The sequence below is a fragment of the Sciurus vulgaris genome (assembly GCF_902686455.1).
Source record: "Sciurus vulgaris genome assembly, chromosome: 1".
Taxonomy (NCBI): Eukaryota; Metazoa; Chordata; class Mammalia; order Rodentia; family Sciuridae; genus Sciurus; species Sciurus vulgaris.
The window spans coordinates 197,608,980-197,634,595 of record NC_136461.1 but is presented as its reverse complement, the minus strand read 5'-3'; the positions used below and the strand labels follow the sequence as shown (position 1 = coordinate 197,634,595).

At 39.2% G+C, this 25,616-nt stretch overlaps 1 long non-coding RNA gene across 3 annotated transcripts; it reads right to left on the bottom strand.

Annotated features, from left to right (window-relative positions):
• Positions 1–5,798: 5,798 nt before the first annotated feature.
• LOC306666178 lies at positions 5,799–25,317 on the bottom strand. Of its 3 annotated transcripts, XR_013765228.1 has the most exons (4): positions 25,059–25,317; positions 11,228–11,325; positions 10,335–10,454; positions 5,799–6,626 (listed from the first exon to the last, which is right to left on the bottom strand). It is a non-coding gene; the product is annotated as an uncharacterized lncRNA (long non-coding RNA). The 3 variants fall into 3 exon arrangements; XR_013765229.1 differs by lacking the exon at positions 25,059–25,317 and having other exon boundaries at positions 11,228–14,042; XR_013765230.1 differs by lacking the exons at positions 5,799–6,626; positions 25,059–25,317 and adding an exon at positions 7,538–7,605 and having other exon boundaries at positions 11,228–14,042.
• Positions 25,318–25,616: the final 299 nt, after the last annotated feature.

The following is a 25,616-nucleotide window of genomic DNA, read 5'->3' as shown; positions in this document are numbered from 1 at the left end:
GAGAACATTTTAGCCAAGCCCAATCGACATGGAGGCTCATGAGAGATATAAACAATGGTACTCTAAGCCACTAAGGTTTGAAGTAGTTTGTTCACAGCAATAGATAATAAGAGCAACTAATAATGGGTATCCTGCTGTGGGCAATACATCACATGGTTAACCTAGGTAAGAGGTGTTGAAAAATTGTATTTGATGAATGCATGAGAAAGTCAACTGCTCTTAGTTGTTTATCTGACTGGGGAGATCATCTTGCATTTGCCCAGGAGTATTGTTTTGCAGAAGGGGAGCTCGCTAGTGGACACATTGACCAGGTCAAGGCATGATGCCATTGCCTATTCTTAACCTAAACTTTAGTCACTGTGGGGAGCAAAGGGTGAAAGAAAAAAAAAAAAAAATCAACACTGTGTATAGGATAAAACCTATGATGAGGTTTTAATAAACTCTGGGGTGGACACTTTTTAAAAGAATGATCTGATTTTTTTCCAAAATAGAAATTATGTTTAGCTTTTATGATGGCTCAGGCCTTCCTCAAGCACTTTTCTCATAAATTTTAACATTAGTATCCTCAGTGCTGCTTAACTGTGGGTAATGTGTTTTTTAAACCATTTTCTTTTCCTAGAGCTCATTAAGACCACTCTCTGCTCTAATGATGTCTAGGCCTCAAGTTAGACTTATTAGTGCACAGGGAGCAATAGATGCCTGAATGCTAGGTCTGTTTGCTGGCTGAGAGGCCTGTTGCTAGAGGGGGCATTTGTCTTCTGTGGGACTGGCTGACTGCAGCCTGTTCATCCACTCTTCCCAAAACTGTTGAGTCAAACCACACTTCAGCATGGGGAAGTCATTTGGTTTGAACTGAAGGAGTTATTGTTGATGGTCTTTGAGTCATTGTGGCAGGCTAGAAATCTCCTCTGTTCAGGCACCAGACCTATAGCTGTATTTTACCTTTGTATTTGTGTTGCTTGTTACAGTAGCTGGAACACAGGCCCTTGTTCAATGAAGATTCATCTGCCTTGGCCTCACCTCTCTTCCCTTCTTTCTGTATTATCCATTTCAATTTGATCGATACTTGAAAATTTTTGGAGTAAGCCTCCTTAATAATTTTCAAAGAGGGCAGCTTCATTCTCTTTTACTACCCCAGTCTATCCATCCCATCCTCAATAGATTCTCAGGCAGTCTTCTAGCCGATAGTCTCCATCCATTCCCACACTGATTTCAAAATGGTAGTGAACTTGGCTCCATTCAAGCTTAAAACACTTCAGTCACTTCTCTTTGTCCATTTCTTACCATAGGAAAAAATAAACTCCTCAGTGTACGCTGAAGACCTTTTTGATCTGGCCCCTCAATATTTCCTAGCTTTATTACTCACTCAACATCACTAGGTAAACTATGGTGTAATCAGACTCCTCATTCCCAGAATATTTCATGCACTTTCCCTAATCACATCTTATTGCTTGATTTTTTTTTTTTTTTCTGAGTCTGGAATATTCATTCTGATATCTTGGCTTGTGGAAATTTACTCTTCTTTTATGACCCAGTGAAAACGCCTCAAACATTCCCACACTATTTTCTACATCTTTCTTGTTAAGTGAATCACTCCCTCCTGAGTTTCCTCCACCACACCCCAAGCTTGGCTACTCTGTGCTTTGTGAAATTGAATGAGTTACTTTATGACTTACTCAGTTTCCTCAACTGTAAAATGGAATAAGGACGATGTCACATTTTAGCACTTATGATCACTAAATGACTTTTTTGTCTGACACATTGAAAGTGCTCTGTCAGCACATTTCTTCAATGTAAAAAATGTTAACAGGTAAGTTAGTAAAAGAGCACAGTCCTCCTGAATCACTGACCTGAACTTCTCAAGGTACAGGCCAGCAGCATCAGCCTCACCCTGAAAGGTGTCAGAAATGCTCATCCTGGGGTTTCATCTCCACCTACTGAGTCAGAGACGGTGAGCCTGGACCCCACCATGCCACGGGCTCTTGGGGCAAAACCAACCTGTGATGGGGACCATCCTACAGAGGATCTCTAGGATGTCCTTTCAGCTTCCACCACACATAGATGGATTACCGTCCTGTTCAGCCCTTGAAAACTGGAGCATCCCATTTGAAAACAGTGTAAACGCTGGGGAGCAGAGGAAGAAATTAAGTTAGGAAGCTGGAAGTGGAAGTATTCATTTTCCAGAGGAAGCAAAGAAGACGACAGGAAAAAAACCCCAAGAGTTGGGAAAATACCCAGGAGTGTTTTCTACTAGTTCTTCCTTTTCTCATAAAAGCAGGATCCTCACATACATTATTCTTCCAAAATTATCAATGAGACTTTTAATATCTATTTCTATATTAATATGAAATATCAAGTTAACAGAAAAAAATTTAACATAACCTTTCTCCTATTTATTAAATATATTTTGTGACTTAGAAATTTTTTTCTGGAGCAAAATAAAAGGAAAAATTTATAGAAAAATACAACCAATTTAATGTTTATCTCCCAACATAATTATTTATGAAAAAACTAAAATCAGGCACAAAGATTTAACTTAAGACCAAGCAGCAAAGTCCTTCTTTGTAAGTCTGAGATCATGGAGCAATACCATTGCCAAAAAGGACTTCATGAAATAGTTTAGACATAGAAGCAGCTACAGAGTGACGACATAGATACCTGCACACCCAGCATGCAGACTAAGAACCTACATACACCTATACATACCTCTGGTGGATTCAAAAAATTCTATGCATTTAAAATGCTGCCTGGCTTTTAAAAATTTAACATAATAATAATAAAAGCAAAACACAGGGCTTAATGCAATAAATGTCCACTCCCTTCTGTTCCCCTTTTCTAAACTATATAAACAAGCTCTCCTGCAGTAGGACTTCCAGACAGAAAGATGTGTCTGTGGGTTAAGATCTGGAATAGTTAAAGTGGTTACAAGTGAATAAAACAATTACTGCAAATGTGCTCTCCAAATGAAGCAAAGTATTCTTACAGGAGGCTTATTTCACCCCTTTATAAATACAGATTGTACTAAAAATGCTGAAGAAAGCTCTCAAGGATAATTCTGCTATTCAAGTAGAGTGTTACAGATTCTGAGAGTGGAAAATGAATGATATTTAACTCTGTTGAATGTGAAGGTGTTTGTAAGCATGGGGGGAAATTGGTCCCCATGAGCCTATAGAGAAATTAGGCAAACATAAAATCAGCCAAATCTGCTTTCTCTGTGCTTTTCTCTTGATTTCCCTGGAATTCTTGGTTGGCAAGATAAATAAAAAGAACATAATAAAAATAACAATAATAGTTACTCTTATTGGTTACAGCTTATAGGTGAGTCATGGTAACCACCTGCTGTAGTCTGGAGTGTGAGGGTCCCCCAAAGGCCAATGTGGAAGCCTTGGTCTCTAAAGCAATGGTGTTGGGAGGTGGTGGAATCCTTAGGAGGTGGGGCCTAGTGGGAAGCCCTTAGGTCACTGGGGCATGGTCTTGAAGGGGACTGTGGGACCCCATTCTTTCTCTTTCCACTCCATTGTGAGATGTGACTGCTTGTTCCCACATGTGCACTCTCCATAATGTGCCACTACCTACCAATCTCACCAGAGGCCAAACCAACACCCACCCTAGATCTTTGAAACTCCAAAATTGTGAGCTAAATAAACTTTTTTTATCTTTATAAGTTATCTGCCTCAGGCATTTCATTGTAGTGATGAAAAGGTGACTAATACATTACTTCATAAATGTCAGTTTGTTTAATCTTTTTGATGACTTTCAGTGACAGGCATTGTGATTCAAATTTTCAGCTATGGGATTGGGTCTGTGGTTCAGTGGTAGAGTGCTTGCCTAGCACATGTGAGCCATTGGGTTTGATCCTCAGCACCACATAAAAATAAATAATGTAAAGGTGTTGTGTCCATCTACAACTAAAAAAAATTTTTTTAACTTCAGTTGATCCTTTTCCAAAAAAAAAAAAAAAAAGTTTACAGCTATGGAAGTTATTCATAAGAGAAGTTGAGTGACTTGTCTAAGGTCATTATTAGAGAACGGTTTGTGCTGGTGTTTTGCCCCATGTTTTTAACCTCTGTTGCACTCCAGGACTGGAGTTCCCTCAGCATCTAGAGAGCACTGGACCAGTAGGTAGCACATGACAGTCATGAAAAGAAGCTGATTTCAGTTACTGAGAGATAGGAGACCATCTGGAGAAAAAACCAAGTTCTTCCAGCCAAAAGACATCACCAATGGCCAGATAGGTAGGAGAAGTCATATCTTCCAGTCTGGACAAAATCTGCACTGGGCTTTCCCAAATGACCAAGAGAATAATCAGAAATAAGAAAAATAAGAAAAAAGATAATTTGAAACAGACCCCCAACTGCTGTCAGAGTAAAACATTTGCTAACATAGGTCATTTGTTTTGTTTTTAACAGTCTCATTGAGATAGAATTCACATACCATATAATTTACTCATTTAAAGAATATACTCCAAAGATTTTTAGTCTATGTACATATTTTGGAGTTATCATCATAGTTCACTTTAGAAAATCTTCATATCAAAAATAATTGCCCTTTAGCTATTCTATCACATCCCCTATCCTGGTCTCTATTCAAACTTTAGCCTACTTCTTGTCACTGTAGGTTTTCTTATTCTGAGCAGTACACATAAATTTATGTGGTCTTTTGTGGTTGGCATCTGTTTTGGGAAGCTTTGTGTTGCTGTGACCAAAATACCTGACATAAACAACGTAGAGGAGGAAAAGTTCATCTGGGGCTCATGGTTTCAGAAGTCTCAGTCCATAGATGATCAACTCCATTGCTCTGGTCCTAAGATCACAGCCAAACAGTATAGCAGAGAAAAAACGAGTCACTTCAAAGCAGTGGGGAAACAGAGAGAGGGAGAGGAGAGCAGGTCACAGGCAAATGAGCCTTTCCAGAGCACAACCCCAGTGACCTCTGTCTTTAGTCACACCCTCCTTGATTATAGTTATCACACAATACACTCAAATTAAGTTGACCTGACTACGTTATAGCTCTCACAATGCAATCATTTCACCTCTGAACATCCCTGCAGTAACTGAGGAGTTTTTGAGGACAACTCATATCCAAACCAAAGCAGCATCTTTTATTTAGCATAATGTATTCAAGGTTCACCCATTGGCAGCATGCGTCAGTACTTCATTGCTTGTTATGGACAAACAATATTCCGTTGTCTGGATATGCCACATTTTGTTTATCCATTCAGTTGATAGACACTTGGATTGATTTCACCTTTTGACTCTTATAAAAATTGCTGCTGTCAACATTTGTGTTCAAATGTATATACAGATAAATGTTTTCATTTCTCTTGACTACATATCTAGAGGTGGGAGTTAAATAAAAAGATCTAAGCTTAATCATTTCAGGAAACTGCTAGATTGTTGTCTAAACTTCCTGCACCATTTGATACTTCCCCCAGATGTCTGTGGGATTCCAAATTCTCCACATTTTGTCAACACTGTTCTTTTCTGATCTTTTGATTGTAGCCATTCTTGTGGGTATGAAGTAGCATCTGATTGTGGTTTTGATTTGCATTTACTTAATGACGAGCCATGCCAAGCATCTATTCATATTCTTATTGACCATTTTATCTCCCTTCTACAAATATCTACTGAGATGATTTGCAGGTTTTATTTAGGTTATTTATCTTTTTTAAATTATTGAATTGAAAGAGTTTTTACATATTCTAAAATACAAATTCCTTACCAGATATATAATTTACAAGCATCTCTATCATCAATTGATTGGTTTTCCACTTTTCCTCCTTCCTTTTTCTTCTGTTTTTTTTTTTTTTTTTTTTTTTTTTTCTGGGGTTCAAGCCCCCTCATGATGCTAGGCAAGTGCTTTACCACTGGGCTACATCCCCAGGACTCACTTTCTTGATACTATGCTTTGAAGCACGTTTTTAAGTTTTAATTTGATGAACCTCAATTTAGATATTTTTTTCTTTTGTAGGTTACATTTTGGTGTCATCTCTAAAAATTGATTACAATATCTGAGGTTGTAAAGATTTACCTTTCTTCTTGTAAAAAGTTTATGGTTTATCTTTTGTACCTGAGTATCTGATTCATTTTGAGTTAATTTTCTGTATATTATGTGGTAAGATTTCAACTTCATGTTTTGCCTGGGGCTATCCAGTTGTCCTAGAACCTTTTATTGGGAAGATCATTCTTTCCCATTGAGTATTCTGGCCATCTTTGTCACATATAAGTTGACTACAGACACTGACACACATGAGTCTTATTGGAGTTATAAGAAAAAGTGGACAGGGAGTCATCTCAGTTTTATGGAGAAGGATATTTAATTGCAATCTTTCTTAGCTTAAAATGATGGGCATATTTCTTAACCCTCACTGTTTCCCAGAAACAGAGCTCAGGTAACGGAGTTCAACGTTGGGGTCCTCCTTTTGTGCAAGATGAATGGATGTAATAGTTGTTCAACAACTTAGAGACCATCATAAATCTCCTGAGTGAGATGAAGAAGGTTTTAATAACTAGTCATGCGAGGGCTCTTGGTGGTGGTGTTTCTGTAAAATAAATTGAGCCACTTCATGAGAGGTGACAGCAAAGGTCGCTTGTTTTAGAATCCTGAAGTGCAGTGTCTGAAGTATGCTGAAATAAAAAAGGGAAATATTAAGTTAAAAAGTCAAATTACAACAAATACCCTGAAGTCTCACCCTGAGGGTCATGAATCTAGTGAATTTCAATAGGTTGGTGCATAAAAACCTCTTGTTGTAAGCAGCACTGCTGTGGAGTTGTCAGCTAGCCTTCTGGGTTACATATTTGGATCTCTCTTAATCTCTTCCCATGGAAAATATTCAGCCTATTTGCCTAAGAAGTTTATTGAATTTAAATTTAGAATTACATGGTATCTGGTCAATAGATTTGAATAATTAGTTCTTTTTCTAGGTGAGACAGACACTAGTAAAGTGATAGGTTGATTCACTTAGGGTCATTTTTCCACCTAGATACCAATAAAAGCACCACCAGCATCATTTCTTATGATCTCATTGGAGAGACTGGAATTGCCCAGAGGATTTTAATAAGGGGATCAGGTGATGGGTAGAATATCCAACACACAATAACATTGAGGGAAGTGGATACTGTTTGGAATAATCTAAAAATGGCATTGAAATGAGTATGCTCTGACCTAACAGTTATAATAAGGAAGAAAGAAAATAGAAAAAAAAATGGGTTATTATGTGTGAACAATACCAAGGGTCTGTAGAAAGTGAAAAGAAGAATGATTATTAGCAAGTAGAGAAAATAACAAAGCAGGAATTAACAGAAATCTTGGTTCAACATCTTCACAATAGCCGTCTATTGTCTGCAGTCATCTGCTTGTTACCAAGGTCCTGGGTCAGCATTTCTTTTCAAAGATCAGCTGTGTCCACAGCATCTAAGAATCTAAAGTTTTTCAGGCTGTAGTTCCCTGTTGGAGTAATCTTCCAATTGTATGGAATTCTGAATTGTCCCAAGCATTGACTCTCTGAAGTTTTACTACTGTATTTATTATTGAGTACCTGATAAGGTGTCTTCCAATGAAATCAAGAGCGCTTTTGTCTTAAATCTCTTCCAGTGAAAAAATATTCTGGGGGAAGATCATGAAGAAGCAATTTAGGAAAATGTTGTGAAGAACTTTATAGCCCTAGCTCCTTAGTGACAGAGCTGATCTACAGTACATAAGCCATTAGTAGCAGGGGTAGAAATCCTTCAAAGCATGATGAACCTTCAGTTATTAACTCACAGGGGTTAACCAATGTGTCAAGTAATTGAGCTGTATGACTGCAAGAGCCAGCAGACACACATTTGCCTAGGAAAACTCAAGGGTTTCTGAAAGTTTTGCTAATTATTTTAGTGTTGGCATGTCATTGGTCTTCTCAACTTCTTCAGAAGGTTGTGGGTGGTAAGGACAATGCTATTTTCTGAATAATGAGTGGTATTTTGTAGAGTTGTAGTTGTTTTTGAGTATTCTATCACTTCATATAAAATTTAGCATGTCCCATAATGGACAATGAACAATGGACAAAATCTACCAGGCTTTTAGTAATTACAAGGGCCATTGCTTGTTGACATGGAAATACTGCAGCCCATCCCCAAAATACATATCCCATAACTAAAACAGGCAAATCCTATGGGTTGGAAGTTAGAAAAGATCCATCTGGCCCTACTCAATATGCCACTAGCTTTGACACTGGCCAGTCTCAACTCTACAGTGTTTTCCAGGATTATGGTGTTAACTGGTGACACATGACCTGAGAAGAACCTCAGCTGTCTTGTTAAAGTTTCCTCACTCATGGTGATTTATAATATTAACCAATCTGTCTGTTCCACAGTGAAAAGTTGCATGGAGAAATCCACTGGAGATGATTTAATGTCACAGAAGGCTATCTTGAGTGTGGCAGACTATCTCAGTGAGGGATAAAACCAGGTGTGTTTCCACCTTCCTTTTCAAAATCCCACCACGGATTATCCTCACAGTGTTTAAACAGGATCATGATCTTGGTCAAGGGAGCTTGTTCCTCACAAATATCTCACAAATGAGCAATTCATTTAGGAATCTCTCATGATAGGGTCTTCAGCCTTTTTAACAGCCTTCACGCTAGGTAGCAGGAGTGCACCTCAAAGTTCTGTAGCTTGTTCATTTCTAGAAGGGTCCTGGCAAAGGAAAGAAATAACCTTCATCCTGAGAGCATACTAAAATCATGTACTACTCCCTAAATAGGTCTGCTGTCTACATCTGTGTTTACTCTCTGGTGTTCAGCTATTTGACAAACTCTCATAAATGTAACAAGTTCTGTCCTCTGGGCTGATTTTACTTCAATTACAGGATTATATTCTAAAAGACGCATCTTCTTAAACTATTCATAGCAGGTCCTGCTTAATCACCTTCAGTGTCAATTCTGAGGTCTGGTTCATCAGCACAATATCAGGGCAGGTTTCTCAGTGAGGTCACTAATGCATGTGAATAAACTTATATAAAGTTCCCTAAGAAGTAAGACAATTAAAATGTCATCCTCATTTCAGGAAAACCACAGGGTTCAGTGTGTAGTAGTAGTGCTGTAAGAGGGAGCGAGTGTGAGGGGTTCATTGGCTGGCTGAGTACTGAATCACTAGTAATGCCCACGCTGCAGGAGGAACCATGAGGAAAGGCACAGAGCCTAGAACTAGATCAGCAGAAGCATCCCCAGGTGTTGCCACCACACCTACTGCCCTGAGTCAAGGGAATTAACCTGTACAACCTGGTCAAGGTGGAGGATATAGTAAGCGAGAGGATTTTATTTTCTTTTTATGGTTCCCACAAAAGCACGGAGTTTTTGATAGTTCCCAAAAAACTGACTTAAAACCCTAAGGGTATATCCAGATCACTCACAGAATACAGTAAACACCCTTTATAGTTTCCTACGGAAAGAACATGACAGAGAACTTTCTTTGGGTTATGGAAGGCTTGTTCCTCTTTATGCTCTCAAATCAGAGGGTCTCTACAGAGGATTAAAGTCCATACATTAAGTTTTCTGCATTCACAGAAAACTTGGCACTGTTGTCTGCAACACCCACTTAAACCCAGAAGTCCTCTCGGTTGCCATCTTGAAAGGAGCCTAAGGTAAGTTTTACAGCCTTTAACTTATCACTAGAGAACATTTCTCCTCCTCAAATAGGTCATGCCTCAAGTAATGGACACTATTGTGGAAATTTTATATTTTGCCTTTTGAAACATGATGTCTTTTCTCAGCCAGGACTTAAAGCAAGGAAATGGAATTTTTTACAGGCTTCCCCCTCCTTCAATGAACAAAAAATAGGAGGTCATCTACATATGGTATCAAAACTGAATCACAAGAGGCATTTATAAAGCTAGAAAATCATGATAGAGAGCCTGGGAAAAATAGAGGGGCTTCAGTGAATCCCTGAAGCATGACAGCTCAAATATATTGTTGTTCTCCCCAGGCAAAGGCAAAAACGTTTCTCCTGGTCTAAAGGCACACTCAGAAAAGGCAGGGCAGAGATCACTTATTCACAGTGAAGCAAGTGACTGTAGGCAGAATTGATGACAGGGCGACATGTGAGTTAGGAAATAAAATCCTCTGGTCTGCAAGGCTGGCACTAATGACAGGCTTGCAGTACCTATGCTTGTATCCTACCTGAGATTCTTCTCATGACAGATCACACTTTCAGACAGCACAACTCTAGTTAGTAACACAAATGAAAGCAAGAGGGAAGAAAAGAATGACTCGGCTCTATCAAGTATGTCACACCTATAGGAACTGATAACAGAACCAGGGGACCAAATTCAAAATAAACACCCATGAGCAGAGTTCAGACCTGGTGCTTCCCGATCACATCACAGTGCAGGAAGCAGCAAGGCAGAATGCATTCCATACTTTCTTGGGATCTGTGATGAGAGGCAGTGCCAACCATATCTTGGTGGAACCTCCGAGAACTCTGTGGAAATAAATGAAGGTCACTCAAATGAGCACAGACAAGTGCTCTTTATTCAGATTTTGCTAAACAAAAAAACCACCCACCATCCTTTGTATTTGTCAGAGGCTCGAACACAGAGTGGTGGAAAAGTTCTATAGCAGACAGTAGGGAGACTGTGATATGCCTAGGCGAAGGCTGTTGGGATAGAGAAGTTAGAGGCAGGCTAACTAGAGGTGGGACATACAACTTGATTGGTGGGTGTATAGATATGTCCTCTATGGTTAGTCCAAAGTTAGAAGTGGGAATGAAAAATGTAGAATCTGACAATCAATGATCATGTCCTGAGTGATTCTGGAACCAGTGCTGAAGAGGTTGAGGTCGGGCTTCTGAGACCATTGCTGCAGAAGTCATGGTCAGAGCTGTATTTTTGTATATGAATTGGCCATTATCTGTTTGTGTCTAAGCCTATTTTCTGTTGTTATAACAAAATATCTGATGCTAGGAAATATATAAAGAAAAGAGGTTTGTTTAGCACACAGAGTTAGCAGTCCAAGGTCATGATGCTCACTCAGCTCTGGTGAGACTTCCACATATGCCACATCATGGCCAACGGCATCATGGTGGGGCATGTGTGAGAAGGAGAGATCACATGGTAAGAAAGGAAGCTAGTGAGGGACCCAGGATAGCTGCGCTTGCTTTATAACAACCCATTTGTTTTAGTCAGCTTTTTAGTTGCTGCAAACAAAAGACTGACAAGAACAATTTTAGAGGAGGAAAGTATATTTGTCGCTCACTGTTTCAGAGGTCTTAGCCCTTAGAAGGCAGAATCCATTCCTCTAGGTCCAAGGTGTGACAGAACATCATGACAGAAGCATTTGGCAGAGGACAGCAGCTGGGGACAAGGTACCAGGAAACAAAAAGAGAGAGAGTGAGCCTCCACTCACTACATACAAAATTTATACCACAGGCACAGCCCCCATGACCCACCTCCTTCAGCCACACCCTACCAGCCTACAGTTACCACCCTGTTAATCCCTCTCAGGATATTAATTCACTGATTTGGTTAAGGCTTTCATAACCCAATCATTTCACTCTGAACTTTCTTGCATTGTATCCCACATGAACTTCTAAAGGATAACTCACATCTGAACCACAACACCATTCTTTCAAGATCCAATCCACTCCTAGAAGCCTGCATTAATTCCTTCTGAAGGTGGCACCTGCATGGCCTGCCCACTTTCCCCGAGGCCCCACCTCTTAAAGGGTCTACCACCTCAACATGGCCCTACTGGGAAACAAGCCTCCAGCATAAGAAACACTGGGAGACAAACCGGAACAATACCCAAGCCTTAGCAGTTTATAGGTTTGTTCCTTCACCACTCAGCAGGTTTTTTGAATTTAGATGTTGGTTGATATATTGGTAATGTTTTCCACAATGTTGGTTACTTCTCCAATAAAGAAATGCATGACCTGATAAATTCACTGGACTTTCTTAGTAGTTCAAACAGTAGATTTTACAGGGTGATAGAGAACCATCACTGGTCAGCTATGATGATAAATTCTTCAGACTTCGAACTAGACATGACTTGAGCCTATAGTGATTCTATGAATCCTAGGGAAAAAAACAGCTATGAGACAACCTAGAGTCCCAGGAAGGACCCATGCTTAAGGTTAGGAATCAGTGACCCCAAGAATGAGAAAAAAATTAAAGGTAGTTTGTTAGTTTGTAGGCAGATTTGGAAGAACAGAAAATCTGGAAGAGTTGACAGTCTGTTCAAGATGAGAAGATTCTGTCAAATTTGGAGAGAGGTACAAAACTTCATTTTGCATAATGCGATACAAAGTTTGGCAACCAGAGAAGACAGAATTTGTATATCCACCAGTTGCATGCAGTTCACAAAAATGTTAAAAAGAGCTTCAACACAGATGAACACAACTAGAATCCAATAACCCAGAAGGATGTGCTAGAGTTCCCCATTGAAACACAGAATTTCCTTCTATGGTCTCTCTCCACTTTTGATCAAAGACAATCTTAAAGAAAGATTATTCTTGATCACCAAAGAGAGCTGATCTCATGAGATCTGCCCTGGCTATTCGCATAGATGCAGAAAGAGTGGCAATTTACATGTAGATATTCTTCCATTTGCTCTGCTGGAAGTTTTCAGGAAGAATCTCAAAGTGCACTTTGCAAGGCCTCTTGGGGTTAAGAAGCCAAGCCAAGACCTCACCATTACATTCACCTGCAGAATCTATTGATTGGCAGGAGTTTCCTTCTTCTTGAGGTCCCAGTTTAGCCTAAGATTCCTGGAAGTCACCTCCTGATTCCCCAGTAAGTCTGCGCACCCTGTGCAGCCAGGTGTCAGGTCAGTTTTTCCAAGAGGAGCTTTGTAAGTATTGGTTCCATAAATCAGCCTTATTTCTAAAGTTGTCTGGTCATATCTGATTAAATAAGCACCCTCCTCCTACAGTCATCCCAGACAAAACTTTGATTGTCTTATCATTGTTTCTATTGCTATACTGTTAACAAAGAGGACAGATTTCTATTGAATCTATGCATATCAATGTATGGACACAACAGAAGAATTTTGAATTTTGGAAGGGCAAGTCATAGAGAAAAAGATAAATGTTTCATTTCTGGTTACAAGAAATGAGCACAGTCTATGGACTTATTACTGAACTGTTCATCCCATGACAGACCAATTAGGTTGAGAGACAAGGTGTTGAGGCACTGCACACAACTCTATTCCAAAAGTCAGTTCTGAGAGAAGATAGGGGGGCTCTGGTCACAGGCCCTTGGTTTCTGGAAGATGATTTAGCGTGGCTTATTTGGGAGGCTGATGGGCACCTTCTCACAGCAGCTACTCCTAATTGCTTAGTTATGAGAGATTTTTCAGTTCTGCAAATCTCAAGAACAAAGATAATGATTTCCTTGGACTATTCTTTTCACCAATTAGTTACATATTGCAGAATGGACAGGGTGTATGGTAGGGGTGGCCGCCATCTTGTCTATTGCCAAACTCTCTGCAATGAGCAACTATAAACTCCCAGAAATGAACAAGAATATCCTTAGTTCTGGGTTTCAATTCCCCATGTCTGATGTCCATCCCACAGTCTTATGGAATTGGGGTTGATGTCTCAGATCTGACTACTTCCTGCTGAGTGGGGGCATCATAGGGGGAAATGGAATGGAACCATCTGATCTGATGGGACTTGAATTCCAGTAACTGTTTAGTTTATACTTCTGTTTTAAAAAGGTGGGGGCCTGTGAGGGGGCAAATGAATACTCTTCAAACAAATTTTCCCTAAAGGACAAGCCAGGAATTTTAGCCAGAGAGCTAAACTGATACCACCTGATACTACAAGTGTTTCTACTTCCTACTGTATTCTTACTCACAGTCTCTAGCTTAGTGCACAAGTTAAATACTTGCAAGTTGAGGCACCACAGTTATTAAACATAGTATAAATGCTGATTTCTCCCAAGTTTACATTCCTTGAGTTGTTTCCCATTTTAGCAGAGGTTCCTGTTCATCCCAAAGTTGCAACCTTCGATGCTCTCTGCTAATCATGTTGTACTAGCTAGAAGACCCCTTCATCCAATTTCCAAATCCAACCAAATTGTAAGAACCAAAATTTAAACTGAAATATCATAGCTTATAAACATTGTTAAAAACAGGTCCTTGGATATTTATCAAACATATCAAGTAAGTTTTCTTGCTGTTTTTTTTTTTTTCTTTCTGGCATAAATAATAGTCCCATTTTAACAGTGCCATTTGGTATGGGGGAGATGCAGAAGAGTGGGGACCCAAAGTTAAAAGTTACTCATCCTTTCTATGGAGAAGTTCTCTGGCCATTCTGTGGAGCTCCATTCATAAGGATCAGTCTGCCTCTCACTCATGGATGGCCAGATCTTTGCTCTCTCCGGGTTTTGAGCAGCACTCCATCCCAAAGGTGAATACATAGAGAGCTTTGCCTGATGGAAATTTGGGCCTAGAAAAAGGAAACTTCTGCACACTATTAATTATTTGAATAGATTTTGAAGACTTAGAGTGCAGAGACAAGGTACATAATACAGATGGCTGAAAATGTCTCCTGAACAAAAATTTTTAATAGGCTTAATTTTAGCCCACTTCAAAGCAATTTGTGGTTGAGATTTGTTCTTCCCACGTCTTATTTGCCCATACAGCAGACCTTCAGGCCTCTACATGACAGGCATTATGGTTCTGGTTGTGTCTCCAGCATCCCCAGAAGAGCCATTTGTAGTTAATTAGTTAGTTGCCCACTGTCTGTTGCATCCTGGGTTCCTAAGGAAAATGTGACTTCAAGTCCAAAGGAACCCCTTCAATAGTTGCCTGCTCCAGTATTGACTGTTGATTCCTTACAGAATTTTAAACCAAAATGTTCTGTTTAAAGCACTTTTTTGGAACTCTTCTTTCCTTACTCAGAAATGATACTCATGCAGCAATGCAATGATACGATTAAAAACACACAACCATAAACCTGTCCTAAATACCGGGTGCTTATCTTCTGGTGTCAGATGATCATGCATAAGAACACTTCCTTCATAAACTTCCAGTTGTATTGGCATTTTGATAGGACAGACACCAGTGAATCCATTTTGATTCTGACAACTTCTCCCCCTTGTCTCTCAACATTTTCTCTTAAGACATTGCTGCTCAACAATCCTGTGGTTTGGTTTTGATTGTCATTCATTGCAGGATGGAACTGTCCCAGTTGTTGGCCCAACTTGGTCTCAAGTTGTAAAGGAAATGGTAGACTGCTAGGAGTCAGTGGAGAAACCTTTTTCATCACATCTGAGCAACAAAGAGATTTTAAAGGAAAGGTTCTTAAGCAAAGCTTATCTGGAATACAAATGAACTAAAAATTCAAAGTAGCCAGTGCCTACTCAGTGAAAACAAACAGATGGAAGGCAAATTTCAAACAGCAGGGTTTTTACCCCTCCAAATGGCATCAAATATAAGCAGCAGAAATCCCAGAAGTTTCACTGACCATTTTGCTTAAGGTCCATATGCAATGTACCTTGTATAAAAGGCAGCATTTACTGGTTAGTTCACATGAATTAAACATGCACATCTTTAACTTTGCAAACTTCTGCAAAATATTTAGACAAGGCTGAGACACACAGCATACCTAGCCCTCAGATACATACACATCGCTAATCACAGATATATAAGGTGTCAAATATATAATAATAGCCTCCTTGTAAGGTTTGAGATTTGATTTAAAGTCACATGTTAGCTCAACATGAAAAAGACTTTTATGTAACACAGAAATACTATAACCTTGATCATTGTTTTCAAACACTTTTGATAATAATAGATGTAGATACTTTATCTTTAGAAAAGTTAAATATAGCACACACCCATTAGTCACTTAACGAGCATTACGGTTATCAGATCAATGGTCACACGGTGCTTGTGTTCAAGTGACCCTTACTTTGCTCAATGAAGATCCCAAAGCTCAAGGGTAGTGATGCTGGAAATTCGTGTATGGGTTAAAAAAAAAAAAAAAAAAGCTATAAAGTGTTTCCTTAAACTTGAAGTTCTCCACTTGAAAAGGAAGAAAATAAGTTGTATGCCAAGGTTGCTAAGACATACAGTAAAAACAAACCTGGATGCAGAAGAAAGTGGAAATGAAGAAATTCACAATGGCTTTGCTGCCACCCTCACACTGCCAAATTTAGGGCCACAGTGCATGGAAAGGGATTCAACCATAGGGTTCAGTACTATGTGCATTTTCAGGTGTCCACTGGGGTTCTGGAAACAATCTTCCATGGATGGGGTGGGGGAACTGCTGGATTTAATTCTTGTTCCATTTGATCTTGAAATAGTTGTCTCATGAATACATTGCTGCTCAGCTAGCTGTCTGGAACTTCTTGCCCATGCAATGATCATCCTGTCTCATCATGTTTAAGCACTGCCATCAGGACTCTGCATCCTGGAGGATCTGGTGTAGTCCTTCCATTCCAGGCTCTAAGGCATCCTTTTTGTTGAAGATGGAACACTGACCCGAAGTTGACTTCCAGGATTTCATGGAGGCATCAGAGTAAAACAAAAACAAAACCACCACCCCCCAAATCTGTCTGTAGTTGGCAAAAACTCAAAATGCCTTTTCTCAAAAGTGAACGATCTGAGTACTTTGTTACAAGAATAAAGCAGTTGACAAGCCCATACAATTGTTTCTATGATACACAAAACAAAATAAAGTGGACCCCAAAGTTTTACACAAGTTATCTATAATCACTATATTCTCAAAGAAGAGTGGATTGCTTATGTCATTAATGAAAATGGGAGTATTTCACCATCATAATAAAAACATTTCCAGAAATATCTTATTAAAAAAATCCTGAGACACTAGATGCAATATGTGGCTAGTCCATCATTAGGATTCACCAAAAGCATGTCAAAATCATCAAGTAAAGAGATTCCATAAATCCAGAGTAATTTCTAAGCATTGGCAGATCAACAAAACTGTTGATAAGTTATATGATTTCCCAAGAGTTAACTACCACCTAAAATACACTGGATTTAAGTTAAAGAAGTAAAATAGCAACCATATTAATATGTAAAAGTATAACTGAAATTATGACTGACAACATCACTCTGCTGTCTGGAGTTAGGAAAAGAGACAACAGGACTCTGACACACAGGGACATATTATGGACAGTGAAAAGTCACAATTTTCTGGGTCCTATCCATGCAAAATACAATTTAAAAAATATTTACACGAATGAACTTTAGCTGATGTAAATTTAACCTAGGGAATTTTCAGCTTTGACCATGCTTCCCATGTATTTTGTCATTCATAACATTTCAAATAATCCAAATTATTTCTAATGCTTCCCTTAATAAAGTAAAAGGACAAACCCGTGTGACTTTCTAGGAGCCCCCTTAAAGCTAATTTTAGGTGCTGACTAAGCTAATCAGACACTGAACTTGACATCACCTTTGGCAGTTTGCCAAGGACCACTAGGCCCCCCCGGCCTATGTGAGTTTCTCACCCTTTACCCTGCTTACCCCATCCCAGGTGAAGATGCCCCATGCGACGAGCCCACGAACCCTCATTTCCTGCCTCCGCTTTGCTGTTGTCCCAACATTTGAGCATATTTGTCAGGTTCCCAGAACTGCCTCTCACCTCCCCGCCCAGCACCCTTTTCCTTCCAGAGCCACCCACCCCAGGTGTCTCTGCATTTAAAAGCTTTGCTCACCCGCCTCTCCTGGAGACATTTCTGGCTCAGGTTTTGAACATCCTTCTGAACAGTTTTTGAGCATCTTTCCCTCCTCCAATCACAATATTCCCTTAATAGAGTTTTCCACATCAACGTCCAGATTGCATTTTTTCTTTGACAGTAACGATGCCATGGTGCACAAGGAATGCCGACTGTCCCTCAGCTGCTGCACTCTTTGCTGGAGTGTTAATGCCACTTCATAGGAATCTTGGTGCCTGTTCCTGGCTGGGGAAATCAGGATCTGCCGTGGTAAGTCATGACTCCCAGTCGAGTGTCCCAGACACCGTCGGTTGTAGCATAGTAAGGACTTGACCCTAGTTTTCTCTCATTTTTGTTTGTCTTTTTCTTGTTTTCTGTCTTTTTTTTTTTTTTTTTTTTTTTCCAGTTTGGTTAAAGTATTGATTTTTCTCTCAGGAAATCCCGGCTTGGGTTCTAGTCCTGAGGCCTCTGGTACTGAAAGCTGTTCCTTTCATTATCTTGAACTGTCAATCAATTGTTACCCCTGCCCCATTCCCCTCAGCTGTGGGCTGCATGCTTTCTCACTATGGTGCTAATTCAGTCCAGTTTATTTAAAAATGGCCAAATTTTACAGCTTAAACTTCTAACCTTCTTGGAGGAACTTAGGATCTTCCCAAATTGTCTCTTTCTGTGAAGGGCTCTTTTGCTCCCTGCATCTGCAAAATCTCATCCAAACGATGGATTCTCTGTTGCTTGTTTGTTTGGTACAGATTAAAAACAATACCTTTCCCACAAAAACTTTTCAAAGGGCACTGCTCCCCTCAAAGACTGCCTTCCTTCCTTCTCCAGGGCCTCTAAGACCTGACTCTTTGCAAACCTCCCCCATCATCTCCACTTTCCACCTCCCCTTCAGTTCCCTGAGGCCTTGGACCTTCCCTTTTCAGGAACTCCACCATCTCTACCCCTCAGTCCACCCCTACCAGACCTTTTCCTTCCTTTCTGGCATCCGAGTACCCTATGCTCGCTTGAGCTTTAAGTTGCTCTGCTGACTGGAAAGGGTCCCCTACCCAAAACTGGTGAAGTACTTTAGCCCTCATATTGAGCTGGCAACCTCAACTTGCCCCATCTGCTAAAAATACAATCCTTAGGAAAATGCAAAGGTGAGGAAAGTCAGCTCTTTTCTATAAACTAGTGAGCTCTGTATTTCTGTGATTATGCCAGAACCAGGGCTACAGTTTTAAAATTAAATATGAAAGCTGGGTGCGGTAGTGCACACCTGCAGTCCCAACACTCAGGAGGATGAGGTAGGGGTCGCTTGAGTCCAGGAATTCAAGACTAACCTTGGAAATAGAAAGAACCCATCTGGAAGAAAGAAAGAAAGAAAGAAAGAAAGAAGGAAGGAAGGAAGGAAGGAAGGAAGGAAGGAAGGAAGGAAGGAAGGAAGGAAGGAAGGAAGGAAGGAAGGAAAAAGCAAAAGAAAAATAACGCAAAATAGCAACAAAAAGATGTAATCTCTCTCTGCCTGCCTATGCATATGTGTGTATGTGTGCAGAGACACACACATTATATCTGTGTAACATTTTCCATCCTCCAGGAGAATATTACCACATTTAATTATAAATGTTCCTTTTGGGTTGTTTTAGAGATAAAAAACAAGTACAAATTAAGTATTCCTGAATTTCACAGAAATTAAGAAAATTAAATTTCTGATATGATCGATGTGGAAAAGTATTCTTATAAAAGCTTACCAAAATGTTTTCAAAATTCAACGCACGACGTATATCAATTTTTGTCCAATGAGAATAATCAGATATTATTGACTTCATGCATATAGTATGTCTTCTGAGCTGTCAGCATTCCAAGAATTCATTTTTATTCCATTTGAGCATTTTCTTCCTAAACTTACACAGATACAGAAAATCTTTCTATTTAATAATCTAGATATGTTCTTGCTGCATTCCTTGTATATGCTTGATATATTCATGGCATATTATGTCTTATGCATCTTAAATGTTTTCCTCTGTAAAAATTATTCCCATCCATTTTCATAATTTAGATGCAATACCCACTCTTCTTTGAAAATAGAATTAATCTTTATGTATATGCATATTTTGTCTAAAACTTTTTGAATTGACTTTAAGTGCCACATAAGCATCCTGAATTTTCCTGTCAATGGCATTATTTTTGTAGTTAACTTTCATCAGACCTTCTACCTCTGAAAATTAACCAAATTATGTCAGCCACAGTCATTTTAAGTCTTTTGTCCTCTGCAGATGGTTTGGTGGATGATTGTGGTCTTGATTTGGAATAGTGTTATTGTTCTCATGTTCTATTTTCTGGACATAAGGAATCCCTTTCTCTTTTCTCTTAAGTTATCTATCACTCAAAATAACTCCAGAGACTGTGCCCATTTCTTATAAACAGAAGTGAAACCTCTCTCTTCTTCCCTGACTCTTTCAAAATTACATGATTCTTACAAAAAATTATTATTTTCATGGCACAACAGTGATTTACATAGACTGAATATTTGCATAAGATTTGCATAGATAGTCTGTCCTCCTTATTAAAGGACATTAGAAAGAATCATAAGACAAAGCTTTGCCTGGGATGACTGTAGGAGGAGGGTGCTTATTTAATCAGATAAGACCAGACAGCTTTAAAAATAAGGCTAATTTATGGAACCAGTACTTACAAAGCTCCTCTTGGAAAAACTGACCTGACACCTGGCTATATAGAGTGCCCAGACTCACCGGGGAGTTTGGTGGTGACTTAGGAATCTTAGGCTAAACTGGGGACCTCAAGAAGAGGGAAGCTCCTGCCAATCAATAGATTCTGCAGGTGGATGTGATGGTGAGTTCTTGATTTGGCTTCTTACCATCAAGAGGCCTCACAAAGTGCACTTTGAGATTCTTCCTGAACACTTCCAGCAGAGCAAATGGAAGAATATCTACATGTAAATTGCCACTCTTGCTGCACCTATGTGAATACCCAGGGCAGATCTCACAAGACCGGCTCTCTTTGGTGATCAAGAATAATCTTTTTTTAAGATTGTCTTTGACCAAAAGTGAGGAGAGACTGTAGAAGGAAATTCTGTGTTTTAATGGGGAACTCTAGCACATCCTTCTGGGTTATTGGATTCTAGTTGTGTTCATCTGTATTGAAGCTCTTTTGAATTTTTCTGTAAACCACATGCAACTGGTCGATATGCAAACTCTGTCTTGTCTGGTAGAAATTTAACTGGTTTCATCTCCCATAGGACATAAAGCAATAGCACTATCCAGTTTGGAGATACATACACACACACACACACACACACCCCTCAGAGGTGTTACCTTGCACAAATTGCCAATTCTTACCTCTTTCAAATCTTGCAATTACTTTGAGTGTCTGGTTATAACCCTCTAAACTAACCTTCTAACTTTTCTCTCTTCCTGTTTACTTAGAACTAAAACCTGACTTCCCTGATCTTTACTGAGGCTTTAGGTTGCCTTTTAACAGACCCTCAGTTTCTGAAAAATCAATGCAAGCTGAAACTTGTTATAAACCTGTAAAAATCCATCATGGCAGCTGACTATGCATGGCATGGGCTTTGGGCCCTGTTTTCCTCTGGACCAGCCAGTTTCTGGATCACAGCTGCTGGAAAGCTTAGGTCATGCACGTCCCAGTCCAGGTTCTGTACAATACCACCAAAAGCATCAGAAAACTCGAGGAGCAGTTCTGCAAGACCAGAAGTGCCTATCCACCAACCTTGGACTCTTCAAAATGCATATGCTTGGGTTCAATTTCTGCTTTTTTAAATTATAATGCATCCTTTTACACTAACAGCTCCTTTTTATTTTAGGCATTCTACTTTTAAGATGGCCGATCTAAAGGACACTTAATTGACCTTTGCCAACACACCCAAGAAATGATTCAACTGGTCATCTAGAGACAACACTTGAGAAAACTGACCCTGAGGACTATTCTACTCAGTCATCTCCTAGTTAAGGTTCTCTCGTCACCATGTTGTTCAAGGATGGTCTTTCTAGTTTGCCTTGGATAAGAGGGGTACTGACAAGGGTGATCAAACTTTGACCTTGACACAACTTTAGGCTGGTTTGCCTAAACTACTAGGTCCTCAACTCTACATGAACCTTCTGCACTTTATTTGTTCCTTCTTGGACCCAGAATTCCCCCTCCATGTGCATAACTACAAGCCAATCTACTGGCTAGGTTTCTCTGGTAGTACAAGTTGAATGCAGATGAGTCAAGCTTCAGATGATCCCCTGCTGCAATATACATACACACACTAGCTCTTTTCTTTTCTTTATTTGTTTCTGATGCTGAGGATTGAGCTGAGCCCAGAGCCTCATGCGTAACAGATAACGCTCTCCCGCTGAGCTACACCCTAGCCACACATCAGCCTTTTAGACTGCACAGACACATCCCAGGATCTCTGCCTGTAAAAGTTTTGCTTGTCCGCCTCCTTGCCTGCTGTATTTCTGGCCTAGACTTGGAGTATATTCCTGTTGCAGTAGTCTGTCTCTCTCAATAACATTGTTCCTTGCTCAACTCCAGATTCACTTTTTAACTTTTCCTTTACAAGGCAAAAGATATCATTTAGGACTTGATTTGGAAAAGGTTAAATTATTTTAAAAAGGTTGTAAGAAAATTTGATTGCTTAAATAGGACAACAGATTGCTAAGAAACAAAACTCGGTACCGATTTAATCCAAATGACATTAAAGTATTTCTAAAATAGACATGGGTAGCATGATTTCAAAATTAATATCTAGTTCTTTTAGGTGAAGACTTGCTTTCTTTATAATCGAGGACATAATAAAGCCAACACAAAAGACAGGACATCATTCTGAGAGACATAGAATGTTCACTTCTATTCTGATTCCTTAGAAGAGAAAGAAAAATCCTTTACTAGTTCTGACTAAGAGAAGACAACTAATCCAAGAAAAAAAATTGTCATTTTAATAGAAAACCAAATTCTAGTATTGCATCCATATAATATTTGATATTAAATCTTTTATTTTAAATCTTATAAATAATCCCATTAAAACTTAGCCAACTTTGACTACAAAAACTGGAATCCCCTTTCCCTGAAACATGACAACTTTATCCAGTCAAGTGTTTCTGTTCACTTTCCGCTAGGTCATTCTGGAACAGTTGCTCATTGTGCACTGGAACAAAATCACTCTTGTTTTCTTTAACAAAATAGAACTTGTATATTCTCAAAACAAAGTTCTCCTCTCTGCCACTATTTCTATTATGTAGAAAAGTAGAGGAGGTATTAAAAAGAAAAGCTGTTTGATGAATGTTTGCTAGTACAGTAAGGTAGTTCTTAAGCAACCTAAACTGCCTCAATGATATTTTTGCCAAAAGAGGACCAAAGACCTTAACAGGAAGGAGTGGAGGAAGGTCAGGAGCTCAGTTTAGAATGGGTGAAGCTTGAGATGCTTCTAAGACCCTCCATGACCTCATCCTCAATGGAGATGGTGACTAGGATGCAGGATATAGGAACCTAGAGTTCAGGGGCCGTTTCTGGCTGAAGATGGAAATTTGGATGTTAAGAACCTAGAGAAAGACTTTAAGCCACGCACATAGGGGAGGTACACTATGGTATGAATGAGACAGACAGGATGACCAAAATCTAAGTTTCGGGGATTCTCAGGATAAGGGGACAGGGCTAGAATTACATGACAATATGACTCTATCAGGCAGTGAGTGCTACGAGAAGATGCAAGCAGTTTTGAGTGTATCAAACCTCACTTACAATCTCAGGTGGGTGTGGAGACAAGAGAGGGCTTCCTTGAAGAGGAGACCCCTAGGCAGATACCCAAAGATAAGGGAAAACAGGGAAAAAGTAATAAACTAATAAAAAATAAAATAAAATGCCAACAACATAGACATCATGGATGAGGAACTTAATAAAATATCAATATAAAGAGTGGTCATATATCAAGAGTAAAAGGATTCTTGATAAGCTGGCATATCAGGATTCTTTACTAAAATAGGGTTGGATAGGTCAAAGTCAAAGTTCAGTTAAAAGAAAAGCTCAGAAGAGCTTCAGTGAAGTTTGGTCAAGGAAAGATATTTTTTGAGCAGATAACATGAACCATCTTTCATACGCCACTGTTTTGTAAAGACCCGCAGGACTCGTGAATACACATCTCATTTATAGTCATAAATATCCTTTCTCACTGTGGCAGAAATAAATATGTTCATTAATAGATCCAAGTATACATAGCTACTCTCTATCATAGGAAAATAAGAGGAAAAAAGTATCTAAATAGAAACTTATACTTAGTGCTTCAGAATTTTACCTTACTTAGATATGATATAGGTATCTAATGAATGTCTATTAATTAATTCAATTTAGCACCAGACCAAGGTTTTAAAGCTATCCCCAAATCTTGGAAACTACATTTAAATTGACATATTAGACTACTAAACATGATCAATTACTTTCAAAATAAGGTTTTTCAAATAATAATTCAATTTGAAAAAAATACAAGTTTACATTTCATATCTGTATAGTAACTCTAATGATAGCTTAGTAAGCCAGTAAACCTGTGTAAGTTGAGGTAGGACATGACCAAAGAGATAAAAATGAGTGTTTGTATCATGCTTAATACTGGTAAGTCAGAAGACATGGCTTTTGATATTAGATCATCAATATGAAATTAGTCTCATTTGCCAAAATGACCTAAATTACATGAAAATGAATTCTTAAGACATTTGAGTTATTATTTATAAAAATATAATTTAGGATATTGACATTGCAAATTCTATTTTCTTAATTCATGGGACTTTTAGGACTATTCTTTCTTTGTGGTTCTGGTACTAGGAATTGAACCCAGGGTGCTCTGTCACTGAGCTAAAATCCAGTTCTTTCATTTTTTAATTTTGAGACAGGTTCTCTCTATGTTGCTGAGACTGACCTTGCAGTCCTCCCAAATCACTGAAGAATATTCCATTTACATAAGATATTATTTAGGTCTAAGTTAGTCAGCACAGAGCTCCCTTAAACATTTTTATGATCTCTTTTAGTAAATCTACCTGAAGGTAGGGGAATCTTCCCACCAACACAACATGTGCACGTGGATATACAGAACTCAGAGCTGCAGTGCTGAGATTTCAGCCAGATGTCAGGCATAAACCCAAATACAACACTCACTTGCTCATGTACAAAAGGCTCTTGTCTTCACAGTGGGTACAAATTCTTCAAGTTTAAAAATACAGAAAAACAGAAAAGCAAACAGTAAGGAGTAATAAACTCAATTTTCTGTCATTTTTCCTCCAACACATACAAAATATTGATAAACTAATTCATTTCCAAAGCTTACCAGACACCCATAAAACAATCAAACAAGCAAAATCCTCGCCAGGAATCGACTACATACTCAAAAAGAATGAAAAGCAAATCCTTACCATGCTACCAACCGACTAGGGCCTGGTGTGCGGCTTGAGAATGGGGTTCTCCTCTAGGTGCCCGGGCCACGGTGCGGACATGGGCACCAAGAGCTCTGTGTGCCTTTGCTACCTGGAGGAGGAGATGGAAGGCAGTGGAACTCAGGTCCCATTCCTGAGTCCTGGCACCAAACTGTCAAAATAAAAGCAGACCAGTTAGGAGAGAGGCGTTATTCAGGCAGTTGCAACAGGAAGATCACCCCAGGAATATCACCCCTGAGCTGAAACCTTCGCCTGGGCCAGCTTGCGACTGCAGGAGGCTTTTTATAAGTTCTAGGAGGGAAGTTCTAAGAGGGAAGGATGTGGTTGGAGGTCACATGTTTATTGTCTGCTTTGATTTGGTTTCTGTGGAAACAAAACCTTGTGGTCAATGAGTTTCAGAGATGTCTACTCTCAGCTAGTCAACTATGCGACAAACAGCAAAGGTCTTATCTTTCCTCAATGGGCAGAATAAGGCAAAAGGGGGAAGCTGGCCTTTGGCTTTGTCACACAGAAACAAAGGTCTTGCAGAAGAATTTC